The following is a 13,626-nucleotide window of genomic DNA, read 5'->3' on the forward strand; positions in this document are numbered from 1 at the left end:
TACATAACTTATTATGGAAAATAAACTGAGTGAATAGCGAGTTTTCTTATTCCTGCAGTACAGGTACAACCGCAACCACTCGGGGGTTCCATAGTTCTATTGGAAAAATTCCTTTTGATCTAAGTGGAAGGATACAGGATTTTTTACTAGAAATTGCGCTCGCTATAAAATAAAAGTTTTAATTTGGGTTTTCCCGCAACTAAAGAAAAAGAAAATGGAAGAATTCTTCTTATTGCATAATAAAATAAAGAAACCTTAGAATTCCGTTTGCATAAGATACGCTACACCATACTATCGAAATCAAAAATAGGGTATGAGACAATTAATAACTTTGAAAACACGAAATAGTTGATAACATAAGTTGTTGTTCAGAAATAGGAAAGTGGAATGAAATCCAGTCTTAGTCAAATATTTCATATCTCTTCGTGTCCAAGCAGAAGGAAAAGGATACAATTTGAGCTGAGCGGAAAATCCATATCTCTCTTATCCATTTAAAGCATATGGATTTAGAGTAGAGCATATGGATCAATCTATTTATAATTATAAGAATCGAATGTGTTTGTTTTTATGTTATTATTGTGAAGGAATGAAAACAATTCTATATAGAATGGGTTGGGAATTATGCCTAGATCCCGTGGAAATGGAAATTTCATTGATAAGACCTCCTCAATTGTAGCCAATATTTTATTGCGAATAATTCCGACAACCTCAGGAGAAAAAAAGGCATTTACTTATTATAGAGATGGTGCGATTTGACTCTTTTTTTTGCTTTTTTTTAGCCCTACCTATACCTCAGTCTTACGAAAAAGAGAGGGGGGTTGGCATAGAGAGAACCAAATTTGTAAAGCAAACAAACCCACGCTTCGGGAAGGTGAGGCGAACTAACAATTCCTTCCGTCGTGTATCCTCGATTGATGCGGCTTCAGATACTTCAATTGTAGATTTGAGTATTGAGCGAAAGGTTACACCTACAGGATATGGTATGGTATGGATTACAGGCCAATCCTACTCTATTAGTATCCGTAGGCAGCATAGGGGAGAAAAGCACTACACCTAGAAATAGGAATCAACAAGAGAAAAACTTTGTTAGAAATTACCCCTTTCCTGATCGGTATCAGGGCTGGGAAGAATGGTTGGGATAACAAACAACCATCAGGTTTGTACTTTGGATACCCCTATAACCATCAAAGATCGTTGAAGTAGCTAATTCCTCTAAATAGGAGGCGTTGAGAACAAAGAAATTATTGGAGCTATCGTTTTCCTCTAGCATTAATAGAATTCATTGGTGTTAAGAAAAACCTCTTGTGGGAAGGTTGGCTAGAGATTTCTTGGAAAAATACCAGCCCCTTTCGGTTCATAATGAGACGGGACTAATTCTATTTTGATTCTATAGATTATTTCGCTTAGTACTATTATGTACAGAAGGGAGGAGCCGTATGAGATGAAAACCTCATGTACGGTTTTGGAACGGAGATTTTTTGAATAGAATGAACGACCGTAACGGATGTTGGCTCAATCCGAAGGAAATTATGCGGAAGCTTTGCAAAATTATTATGAAGCTACGCGACTAGAAATCGATCCCTATGATCGAAGTTATATACTCTATAACATAGGCCTTATACACACAAGCAATGGAGAGCATACAAAGGCTTTGGAATATTATTTCCGGGCACTAGAACGAAACCCCTTCTTACCGCAAGCTTTTAATAATATGGCCGTGATCTGTCATTACGTGCGACTATCTCCACTATAGAAAGAAAAAAAAAAAAGAGAGGATCAAATTTTCTAGTAAATACTAGAAAAAAAGGGCTTTCTACATAGGGATCGTAAAAACAACGATTTTTCCCTATCAGCTGTAGGAAGGAAGGACACTTCACGAGAATCAAAAAACGAAGAAAGTATGGCCTATACTACTACTCTATGGATAAAGTTTCTCAAATTGATAGAGAAAGCACCGTAAAGATCAATTAGTGAGCGACTGGGTCGATACAACTAAAAAAAACTGCTTACTTATCCCATGATATGGGGCAAAATTTAGGAATCCGCTTATGTAATAGAGCCGATCCACTAAGGGATTAAGCAGCGGTGTAGTATCAGATCCCAAAGATAGTAAGTTCTTTTTTCTTTCTTATGGAAAAAAGTCTTTTTCAAGGATTCTATAGAGATTTCATATATGAAACCGGGATAGTTACCTCTCAGAAAATTTGAACGAAGGCTCTATATCTATCTATGCTTCATTCTTCTGAAGGTGGGAAAAAAGATCAAACTGATTATTGATAAAAATTAGGGTTTGAAACTTAGGTAATTAATTTCTTCTGCTTAACCCAAGAACAAATTGGATCGATTTTTGATAAATCGAATTCAGTTAAGATAGGGGAAATTCAGATAGCAATTTCTGAGCCGTATGAGGTAGGAAACTCTCAAGTACGGTTCTAAGGGAAGGAACTTCCTATTCCGACCGAGGAGAACAGGCCATTCTACAGGGTGATTCGGAAATTGCGGAAGCTTGGTTTGATCAAGCTGCTGAATATTGGAAACAAGCTATAGCGCTTACTCCGGGAAATTATATTGAAGCACAGAACTGGTTGAAGATTACGAAGCGCTTTGAATTTGAATAAGACCATGCTCCTTCTTTTTCATAAAATGGGTGGTTTGGTTGTTGATCCATTAATCAAATAAATTAGGTCGTAAGATCGAATCAAGAATTTCATTATATCCATTTCTTATACCTTCTATTTTATATGATATTTCATAAGAATAAACCATAGGGATAGGGTCTAGAATAGAAGTAATAAAGTGAATAAAAAGAGGGGGCAATCTAAATATTGCTAATATATTAGGACCATCTTATTAATAATTCTAATGAGTTATCTTGGAATTTAGAATCAAATAAAAAACCCTATATTATGCTCAAGGAAAGTAGATATAGATAGGAGCTTATGCCCTCAAAAAAAATACACTAGTTTCTTAAATTAAAAATAAAAAAGATTTTTTTCTTACGTCGAGAAATATTTGTTTTTCAAGATAAACAATGTCCGTTAGGCACCTAATCTTTATGTCATAATAGACCCGAACACTTGCCTCGGATTGACTTCAATATATAATTGCTCCAGTGAATAACTAAAAAAAAAATAGAAGGATGGTAGATAGTAAAGAAAAGAACTAATCACAATATCTATCTTTCAAAATCTATCTTTCAAAATCTATCTTTCAAAATATATATCTTTCAAAGATTCACTAAAAAGACAGTTGGCGGGTCTCTTTGTATGTCTTGTCCGGAAAGAGGAGGACTTAATGATTATTCGTTCGCCGGAACCAGAAGTAAAAATTGTTGTGGATAGGGATCCTGTAAAAACATCTTTTGAGGAATGGGCCAGACCCGGCCATTTCTCAAGAACACTAGCTAAGGGCCCTGATACTACCACTTGGATCTGGAACCTACATGCTGATGCTCACGATTTCGATAGTCATACTGGTGATTTGGAGGAGATTTCTCGAAAAGTCTTTAGTGCTCATTTCGGGCAACTTTCCATTATCTTTCTTTGGTTGAGTGGCATGTACTTTCATGGCGCCCGTTTTTCCAATTATGAAGCATGGCTAAGTGATCCTACTCACATTGGACCCAGTGCTCAGGTAGTTTGGCCTATAGTAGGGCAAGAAATATTGAATGGTGATGTAGGCGGGGGTTTCCGAGGAATCCAAATAACCTCTGGTTTTTTTCAGCTTTGGCGAGCATCTGGAATAACTAGTGAATTACAACTCTATTGTACTGCAATTGGTGCATTGATTTTTGCAGCGTTAATGCTTTTTGCTGGTTGGTTCCATTATCACAAAGCCGCTCCCAAATTGGCCTGGTTCCAAGATGTAGAATCCATGTTGAATCACCACTTAGCGGGATTATTAGGACTTGGGTCTCTTTCTTGGGCGGGGCACCAAATTCATGTATCTTTACCAATTAACCAATTTCTTGACGCTGGGGTGGATCCTAAAGAGATACCACTTCCTCATGAATTTATCTTGAATCGGGACCTTTTGGCTCAACTTTATCCTAGTTTTGCCGAAGGAGCAACCCCTTTTTTCACTTTAAATTGGTCCAAATACGCAGAATTTCTGACTTTTCGCGGAGGACTAGATCCAGTAACCGGTGGTCTCTGGCTGACCGATATTGCGCACCATCATTTAGCTATTGCTATTCTTTTCCTAATCGCAGGTCATATGTATAGGACCAATTGGGGTATTGGCCATGGACTTAAAGATATTTTGGAGGCTCACAAGGGCCCATTTACAGGACAAGGCCATAAGGGTCTTTATGAAATCTTAACAACGTCATGGCATGCTCAATTATCTCTTAACCTAGCTATGCTAGGCTCTACAACCATTGTTGTAGCTCATCATATGTATTCTATGCCTCCCTATCCATACCTAGCTACTGACTATGGTACACAACTTTCCTTGTTCACACACCACATGTGGATTGGCGGATTTCTAATAGTCGGTGCTGCTGCACATGCAGCAATTTTTATGGTAAGAGACTATGATCCAACTACTCGATACAACGATCTATTAGATCGCGTCCTTAGACACCGCGATGCAATCATATCCCACCTTAACTGGGTATGTATATTTCTAGGTTTTCACAGTTTTGGCTTGTACATTCATAATGATACCATGAGTGCTTTAGGCCGTCCACAAGATATGTTTTCGGATACTGCCATACAATTACAACCTATCTTTGCTCAATGGGTACAAAATATCCATGCTACTGCGCCTGGCGTAACAGCTCCTGGTGCAACAACAAGTACTAGCTTAACGTGGGGAGGCGGCGAGTTAGTAGCAGTAGGTGGCAAAGTGGCTTTGTTACCTATTCCATTAGGAACCGCAGATTTTTTAGTCCATCACATTCATGCATTTACCATACATGTGACTGTATTAATACTTTTGAAAGGTGTTTTATTTGCTCGGAGTTCCCGTTTGATACCCGATAAAGCAAATCTAGGTTTTCGCTTTCCTTGCGATGGGCCTGGCCGAGGGGGAACATGTCAAGTATCCGCCTGGGATCATGTTTTCTTAGGTTTATTCTGGATGTACAATGCAATTTCGGTAGTCATTTTCCATTTCAGTTGGAAAATGCAGTCGGATGTTTGGGGTACTATAAGTGATCAAGGGGTGGTAACTCATATTACAGGGGGAAACTTTGCACAGAGTTCCATTACGATTAATGGGTGGCTTCGAGATTTCTTGTGGGCACAGGCATCGCAAGTCATTCAGTCTTATGGTTCTTCATTATCTGCATATGGTCTTTTTTTCTTAGGTGCTCATTTTGTCTGGGCCTTCAGTTTAATGTTTTTATTCAGCGGCCGTGGTTATTGGCAAGAACTCATTGAATCTATCGTTTGGGCTCATAACAAATTAAAAGTTGCTCCTGCTACTCAGCCTAGAGCCTTGAGCATTATACAAGGACGCGCTGTAGGAGTAACCCATTACCTTCTGGGTGGAATTGCCACGACATGGGCATTCTTCTTAGCGAGAATTATTGCAGTAGGATAGTGGCTAGGAGGATTTGAAAGGCATTATGGAATTAAGATTTCCCAGGTTTAGCCAAGGCTTAGCTCAGGACCCCACTACTCGTCGTATTTGGTTTGGTATTGCTACCGCACATGATTTCGAAAGTCATGATGATATTACTGAAGAACGTCTTTATCAGAACATTTTTGCTTCTCACTTTGGGCAATTAGCAATAATCTTTCTATGGACGTCCGGAAATCTGTTTCATGTAGCTTGGCAAGGAAATTTTGAATCATGGATACAGGATCCTTTACACGTAAGACCTATTGCTCATGCGATTTGGGATCCTCATTTTGGTCAACCCGCTGTGGAAGCCTTTACTCGAGGAGGTGCTGCTGGTCCAGTGAATATTGCTTATTCTGGAGTTTATCAGTGGTGGTATACAATAGGATTACGCACCAATGAGGATCTTTATACTGGAGCTCTTTTTCTATTATTTCTTTCTACGCTGTCCTTAATAGCGGGTTGGTTACATCTACAACCCAAATGGAAACCAAGCCTTTCGTGGTTCAAAAACGCGGAATCTCGTCTCAATCATCATTTGTCAGGACTTTTCGGGGTAAGTTCTTTGGCTTGGACAGGACATTTAGTTCATGTTGCTATTCCCGCATCCAGGGGGGAGTACGTTCGATGGAATAATTTCTTAGATGTATTACCCTATCCCCAGGGGTTGGGACCCCTTTTGACGGGTCAATGGAATCTTTATGCCCAAAACCCTGATTCGAGTAATCATTTATTTGGTACCGCTCAAGGAGCGGGAACTGCCATTCTAACTCTTCTTGGGGGATTCCATCCACAAACACAAAGTTTGTGGCTGACCGATATGGCTCACCATCATTTAGCTATTGCATTTATTTTTCTCATTGCCGGTCACATGTATCGAACTAACTTCGGAATTGGGCACAGTATTAAAGATCTTTTAGAAGCGCATACTCCTCCGGGGGGTCGATTAGGGCGTGGGCATAAGGGCCTTTATGACACAATCAACAATTCGATTCATTTTCAGTTAGGTCTTGCTCTAGCTTCTTTAGGGGTTATTACTTCCTTAGTAGCTCAACATATGTACTCTTTACCTCCTTATGCATTCATAGCACAAGACTTTACTACTCAAGCTGCTTTATATACTCATCACCAATATATTGCAGGGTTCATCATGACAGGGGCTTTTGCTCATGGAGCTATTTTTTTCATTAGGGATTACAATCCGGAACAGAATGAGGATAATGTATTGGCAAGAATGTTAGACCATAAAGAAGCTATCATATCTCATTTAAGTTGGGCTAGCCTCTTTCTAGGATTCCATACCTTGGGCCTTTATGTTCATAACGACGTCATGCTTGCTTTTGGTACTCCAGAAAAGCAAATCTTGATCGAACCTATATTTGCCCAATGGATACAATCTGCTCATGGCAAGACGACATATGGGTTCGATATACTCTTATCTTCAACGAATGGCCCCGCTTTCAATGCGGGTCGAAGCCTATGGTTGCCCGGATGGTTGAATGCTGTTAATGAGAATAGTAATTCGCTTTTCTTAACAATAGGACCTGGGGATTTCTTGGTTCATCATGCTATTGCTCTAGGTTTGCATACAACTACATTGATTTTAGTAAAGGGCGCTTTAGATGCACGCGGTTCCAAATTAATGCCAGATAAAAAGGATTTTGGATATAGTTTTCCTTGTGACGGCCCAGGGCGCGGCGGTACTTGTGATATTTCTGCTTGGGACGCATTTTATTTGGCAGTTTTCTGGATGTTAAATACCATTGGGTGGGTTACTTTTTATTGGCATTGGAAACATATCACATTATGGCAGGGCAACGTTTCACAATTTAATGAATCCTCCACTTATTTGATGGGATGGTTAAGAGATTACCTATGGTTAAACTCTTCACAACTTATCAATGGATATAATCCTTTTGGGATGAATAGTTTATCGGTATGGGCGTGGATGTTCTTATTTGGACATCTTGTTTGGGCTACTGGATTTATGTTCTTAATTTCCTGGCGGGGGTATTGGCAGGAATTAATTGAGACTTTAGCATGGGCTCATGAACGCACACCTTTAGCTAATTTAATTCGCTGGAGAGATAAGCCCGTGGCTCTTTCCATTGTGCAAGCAAGATTGGTTGGATTAGCTCACTTTTCCGTGGGTTATATATTCACTTATGCAGCTTTCTTGATTGCCTCAACATCAGGCAAGTTTGGTTAATTTAGTTTGTTTTTTTGTACTGTATCAGCACCTAGTTCATTACTCTTGATAGAGAGGGAGGATCTGCCTTTTTAGATTTCTTTTTCTATTTATTTTTCCATCTAGGATTAGAACCGTATACTTGGTAATAATAGCAACGACACATTATGGCAAAAAAAAGTTTGATTCAGAGGGAGAAGAAGCGGCAGAAATTAGAACAGAAATATCATTTGATTCGTCAATCTTTAAAAAAAAAGATAAGAAGCAAAGTTTCTCCCTTGAGTTTGAGTGAAAAAACGAAAATGCGAGAAAAATTGCAATCCCTACCGCGTAATAGTGCACCTACACGCCTTCATCGACGTTGTTTTTTGACCGGAAGACCTAGAGCTAACTATCGACATTTTGGGCTATCCGGACACGTACTTCGAGAAATGGTTTATGAATGTTTGTTACCGGGTGCAACAAGATCCAGTTGGTAAGGATAAAATACCCTTTCGTATTTGTATGGATTTCTGGAATTGATAATCATAGAGGAGCCCTCTTTACCATTCTGTATAAATGGACTATTCTATTTGTATAGATATTGGTAGAGGGGCGTATCCAACCCTCTTTTATCCACTAGTTACCCCTCTTTAGTTTAAGAGTATAGAGCAGTTTGGTAGCTCATAAGGCTCATAACCTTGGGGTTGCGGGTTCGATTCCCACTACCGCCTCCATACTCCTTCTTTATGATATATGCATGATATAATATATACATCATGCATTTGTATCTGGATTTTTTGATTTCCTAAAAGAGTTTTGGTCTAACAGTTTTTTCTCGGAAGAAGCAAAAAAATAAAAGAAAGAATAAAATATGAAAGAAAAGCGTCCATTGTCTAATGGATAGGACAGAGGTCTTCTAAACCTTTGGTATAGGTTCAAATCCTATTGGACGCAATCTTATTTCTATCTATTCTTTAAATAACTATACTAAACTAAAAACAAAGAAAACTTTTTTGCATGATTCAAATGAAAAAGCTTTCTCAACGATTCCTATTCTACTAACAAGAGTAGACATGCAAAATTTATTTGTTACTGAAGAGAAAACCGTTCCAGCTGTTCCTGAATAGCTTCCTTCAAAAGGATTTCCGCTTGCTCGGTGAATGTCTTGCTAGAAGATATAATTTCTTGGAATTGAGGTTTAGTATCTTTTAGATGTTTACGTAACTCATCCAGAAATTTATTTACCTGTTCAATTTCTAACGAATCAAGATATCCTCTTGTTCCGGTATAAATAGTAGCTATCTGCTCTTCCACTGGGAGAGGATTTGCCTGGGATTGTTTAAGCAATTCCCTTAATCGTCGACCCCTTGCCAATTGATTCTGACTTGTTTTATCGAGAGCAGAGGCGAATTGTGCAAAGGCTTGTAACTCTGCGAATTGCGCTAGTTCCAATTTTGATTTGCCAGCTACTTGTTTCATGGCTTTAATTTGAGCCGCGGATCCTACTCTGGAAACAGAAATACCCACATTAATAGCGGGTCGAATTCCGGCATTGAATAGATCCGCAGATAAGAATATTTGTCCATCTGTAATGGAGATTACATTAGTAGGAATATAGGCGGAAACGTCTCCAGATTGAGTCTCAACTATTGGTAAAGCGGTCATACTTCCTTCGCCTAAAAGAGAATTTAATTTAGCGGCTCTTTCTAAAAGGCGTGAATGCAAATAAAAAACATCCCCTGGATAAGCCTCACGTCCGGGAGGTCTTCTTAATAGAAGGGACATTTGGCGATAAGCTTGTGCCTGTTTGGAGAGATCATCATAAATTATTAAAGTATGCCGTTCGCGGTACATAAAATACTCAGCCAGGGCTGCTCCCGTATAAGGAGCGAGGTATTGTAATGTAGCAGGTGAATCCGCCATTTCAGCTACTACAATAGTGTATTCCATGGCCCCCTCCTCATGGAAAGTAGTTACTACTTGAGCTACGGAGGATGCTCTTTGACCGATAGCTACATAAACACATATTACACCTTGCCCTTTTTGATTGAGAATTGTATCTGTGGCTACTGCTGTTTTGCCAGTCTGTCTGTCCCCAATAATTAACTCTCGCTGACCGCGCCCTATAGGGATCATCGAATCGATAGCAATAAGCCCTGTTTGAAGAGGTTCGTATACGGAACGCCTGGAAATTATACTTGGAGCAGGAGATTCAATTAAGCGAGATTCGGAAGCTATAATTTCGCCTTTCCCATCAATAGGTTTAGCCAGAGCATTTACAACACGACCCAAGTAAGCCTCACTCACGGGTATCTGAGCAATTCTTCCTGTTGCTTTTACAAAACTTCCCTCTTGTATCATCAACCCATCGCCCATTAATACAATCCCAACATTTTTGGATTCCAAATTCAGAGCAATACCCCTAGTACCTTCTGCAAATTCGACTAATTCACCTGACATTATTTCACCAAGACCTATAATACGAGCAATCCCATCCCCCACTTGAACTACGCGACCTATATTCTCAATCCCTACTTTCCTATTATATTGTTCAATACGTTCGCGGAGAATTTTATGAATTTCGTCGACTCGAAGGGTTGCCATTAGTGTTTCTTGACTCTTTTTTCGGAAGCAAGGGGAAAAATAATGCCTAAATTCTAAACGAAAGTAGAAGTTCAAGGCCTAATTAATTTAATTATTTCTTCCATTCCAGGGACCCGAGAATGCCAATATTAGCACGAATCGTACGGAAATGTAACTCGGTATTCAAACAACTATTCAGAGTTCCTAGAGCTCCTTGTACGGCCTGTTGGAAAACCCGCTGTCGGACCTGATTCATTGCCCTTTGTTTTTCAAAATAAAGGGTTTCGTTTTTAGACTTTTCCAATTGTTCCAAACTAATAGAAGTAGCATTAATCAAATTTGCTTTTTCTCGTTCTATCTCAGAGTATCCATTCATTCGATACTCATCCGCTTCTAGTTCGACTTTCTGTAATCGAATCCGAGCTTTTTCGAGTTGCTCAATGGTCCCTCTACGCAATTCTTCTGAATTTCGAATAGTACTCAAGATCCTCTGTTTTCGATTATCTAATAAATCTTTTAATGAAAGTAGATTATTTTGTAAGTTTACAACTTTTATGATCTCTTCCCGAACCAAACATGAATCTTTCGATTCATTTGGCTCTCACGCTCCTTTTTTTTTTTCTATAGCTATTTCCATATCTTTTTTTTAAGTAATGAGCCTATCCTCTATCTTCTTTTTTATGTTTATATTTCAATATACCGAAACCTATATAAGACTAGATAAATATTAAGAGGACTCTTCCGCCTAGATAAAAATATATCATGGTCAGCAAAGTTGTTTCTTTATTTTTATTTGCCCTCTAGTTAATAATTTCAATTTCATTAAGAAAAACTAACTAAATAAATGGAAAATGAAAATTAATAGAATTCTTTTTTATTTTTTTTTTCTTCAAATCCAAAAAATTTCTCTTTTTTATACATAGGTCGTCGATTCGGCATTGGTTAAAAAAGGGCAGGGTGCCCCCTTTTTTTTCTAGTAAATAGTTCAAACCATTTTATCGATATGAGTGTTCTATATCAGATAAATTTTACATTAGCTATTTCCCGTTTAAATTGGTACTAATACTAATATAGTTGTAGAAAGAGTACCTCTTTTTGCCTGGACTTCAAGCAGTTTAGCTTTAACCGTGTTAATGGTCTCACATTCTTGGTTTATAGAGAATCAAAGTTGATTTACCAATGAGTCGCGAAATGCTATGGTTCTTCCATATGATTTCTGAATTTATTCAGAAGTAATTCGTCGAGATCGTGCACCCTTTTCTTATTTATCCGAAAAATACTAAAAAATATTATAAAGTGCAGCCGGATAGATCCAATCTATTCTTGAAATAGACAACTCGCACACACTCCCTTTCCAAAAAAAATCAAAACACCAACCACTACAGTTAGATTTATTAGATTTGTTGCTAAAATATCGGTATTAAGCCCGAAACTGCCAGCGGATGGCCAGTGAGCTAAAAAAACGAAAGAATGGGTTACATTTTTCATATGCTCTCCTCTTATAGATAGGACGAACAAAGAACAAAGTTTTTCGATCACTTACTTCGCTCGCCCTTTTTTGATCGGTTTTTTTAATGCAAATAGATTCAATCTAGTAATTTCTTTTAGATTAAGTCTTACGTCTTGTTTGACCGGTGAAAGACTTCCTTTGTTGAAATGTTCTGTTCCCAAAATTCCTAAAATAAAAGGAAAAAACTTTCCACTTTCCTAAACTAAGGACGGGAAATAAGAAGGTGAGCATATCTTCTAAATTAATAATACTCAACTCAGCCCTTCCTAGAATGGGGTATTATCTGTCCCGATAAATAGATAATTCCAGGAGTAATAAATAGGAGTAAATTAAATAAAGTATTGATATAATTGGAATTGTGGAAGCAAATACCAATTTACTAAAAAAAGAAAAAAGTATCTAATCGAAATCGAAAGAATTTTTTTTTTAAGATTAAACAAAAGGGTTCGCAAATAAAAGCGCTAGTGCCACAACTAGTCCATAAATTGTTAAAGCTTCCATAAAAGCTAGACTAAGCAATAAAGTACCTCGTATTTTACCTTCTGCTTCTGGCTGTCTCGCAATACCTTCTACAGCTTGTCCTGCAGCAGTACCTTGACCAACTCCAGGTCCAATAGAAGCAAGCCCTACGGCCAATCCAGCAGCAATAACAGAAGCAGCAGCAATTAGTGGATTCATGGTGAGTAGTTCCTCGTGTCAAAAAAAAGAAATGGTTAAGGATACAATCAACCAATAAATTCTTACTTCTAAGCTCTATTGGGGAGAAGTAAAGTAACTAAAAAGTACAAATTGAAATCAAATTGAAATGATAATGTGAATTGTCCGAACTACATAGAAGGGAATTCCATATCCATATATCGGATTAGATAATGAATCTAACCTAGGAATATATAATATAATATCCTATATATATACATTTGTTTCTTCTATTTTGTTTGCATATTTTCTCATTTTCTATTGAATCGGATTCTAAAATCATTGCTTAAAGTGGAAACCTGCATAAAAGAGGACTCCACTTATAGACATTAAGGATATTATAGTATAGATCTAGCCTGACTCCACCCTCCTTAATGCATATATACTTTGAAAATTCCATAATATAGTCTATTCTATTCTCTCTCCTACAACTCTAGGCTATATATTCATACGCATTTCTAACTATTTTTTTGCAACCAAGCAGATTATCTGGAACCATGCATGAATTGAGCTAAGCTGCAAAAAAAAAAAATACTATTTCCAAAAAGAGTCAATTCAATGATGACCCTCCATGGATTCACCTATATAGGCTGCGGCTAATGTTGCAAAAATAAGAGCTTGAATACCGCTTGTAAATAATCCAAGAAACATGACCGGTATAGGGATTACTAAGGGGACTAAAGAAACAAGAACAACAACGACTAATTCATCCGCCAATATATTCCCGAAAAGTCGAAAGCTAAGCGATAATGGTTTTGTGAAATCTTCTAGGATGTTAATTGGTAAAAGGATTGGAGTTGGTTTAATATATTTCTCGAAATAGCTCAATCCTTTTTTGCTAAGACCAGCATAAAAATATGCCGCTGACGTGAGTAAAGCTAAAGCAACAGTAGTATTTATATCATTCGTGGGCGCTGCTAATTCCCCATGGGGTAACTCTATAATTTTCCAAGGTAAAAGAGCACCCGACCAATTCGAAACAAAAATAAAAAGGAACATAGTTCCAATAAAGGGAACCCAGGGACCATATTCTTCTCCAATCTGAGTTTTGCTCAAGTCTCGAATAAACTCAAGGACATATTCAAAAAAATTCTGACCG

At 37.9% G+C, this 13,626-nt stretch overlaps 1 non-coding gene across 1 annotated transcript; it reads left to right on the forward strand.

Moving 5' to 3' along the window:
* The first annotated feature begins 8,620 nt into the window (after positions 1-8,620).
* On the forward strand, positions 8,621-8,692 carry TRNAR-UCU (transfer RNA arginine (anticodon UCU)). The gene has a single exon. It is a non-coding gene; the product is annotated as a tRNA-Arg (tRNA).
* Positions 8,693-13,626: the final 4,934 nt, after the last annotated feature.

The sequence above is a fragment of the Triticum urartu genome, unplaced genomic scaffold (assembly GCF_056163025.1).
Source record: "Triticum urartu cultivar PI428250 unplaced genomic scaffold, HENAU_Tu73 scaffold1530, whole genome shotgun sequence".
Classification (NCBI taxonomy): Eukaryota; Viridiplantae; Streptophyta; class Magnoliopsida; order Poales; family Poaceae; genus Triticum; species Triticum urartu.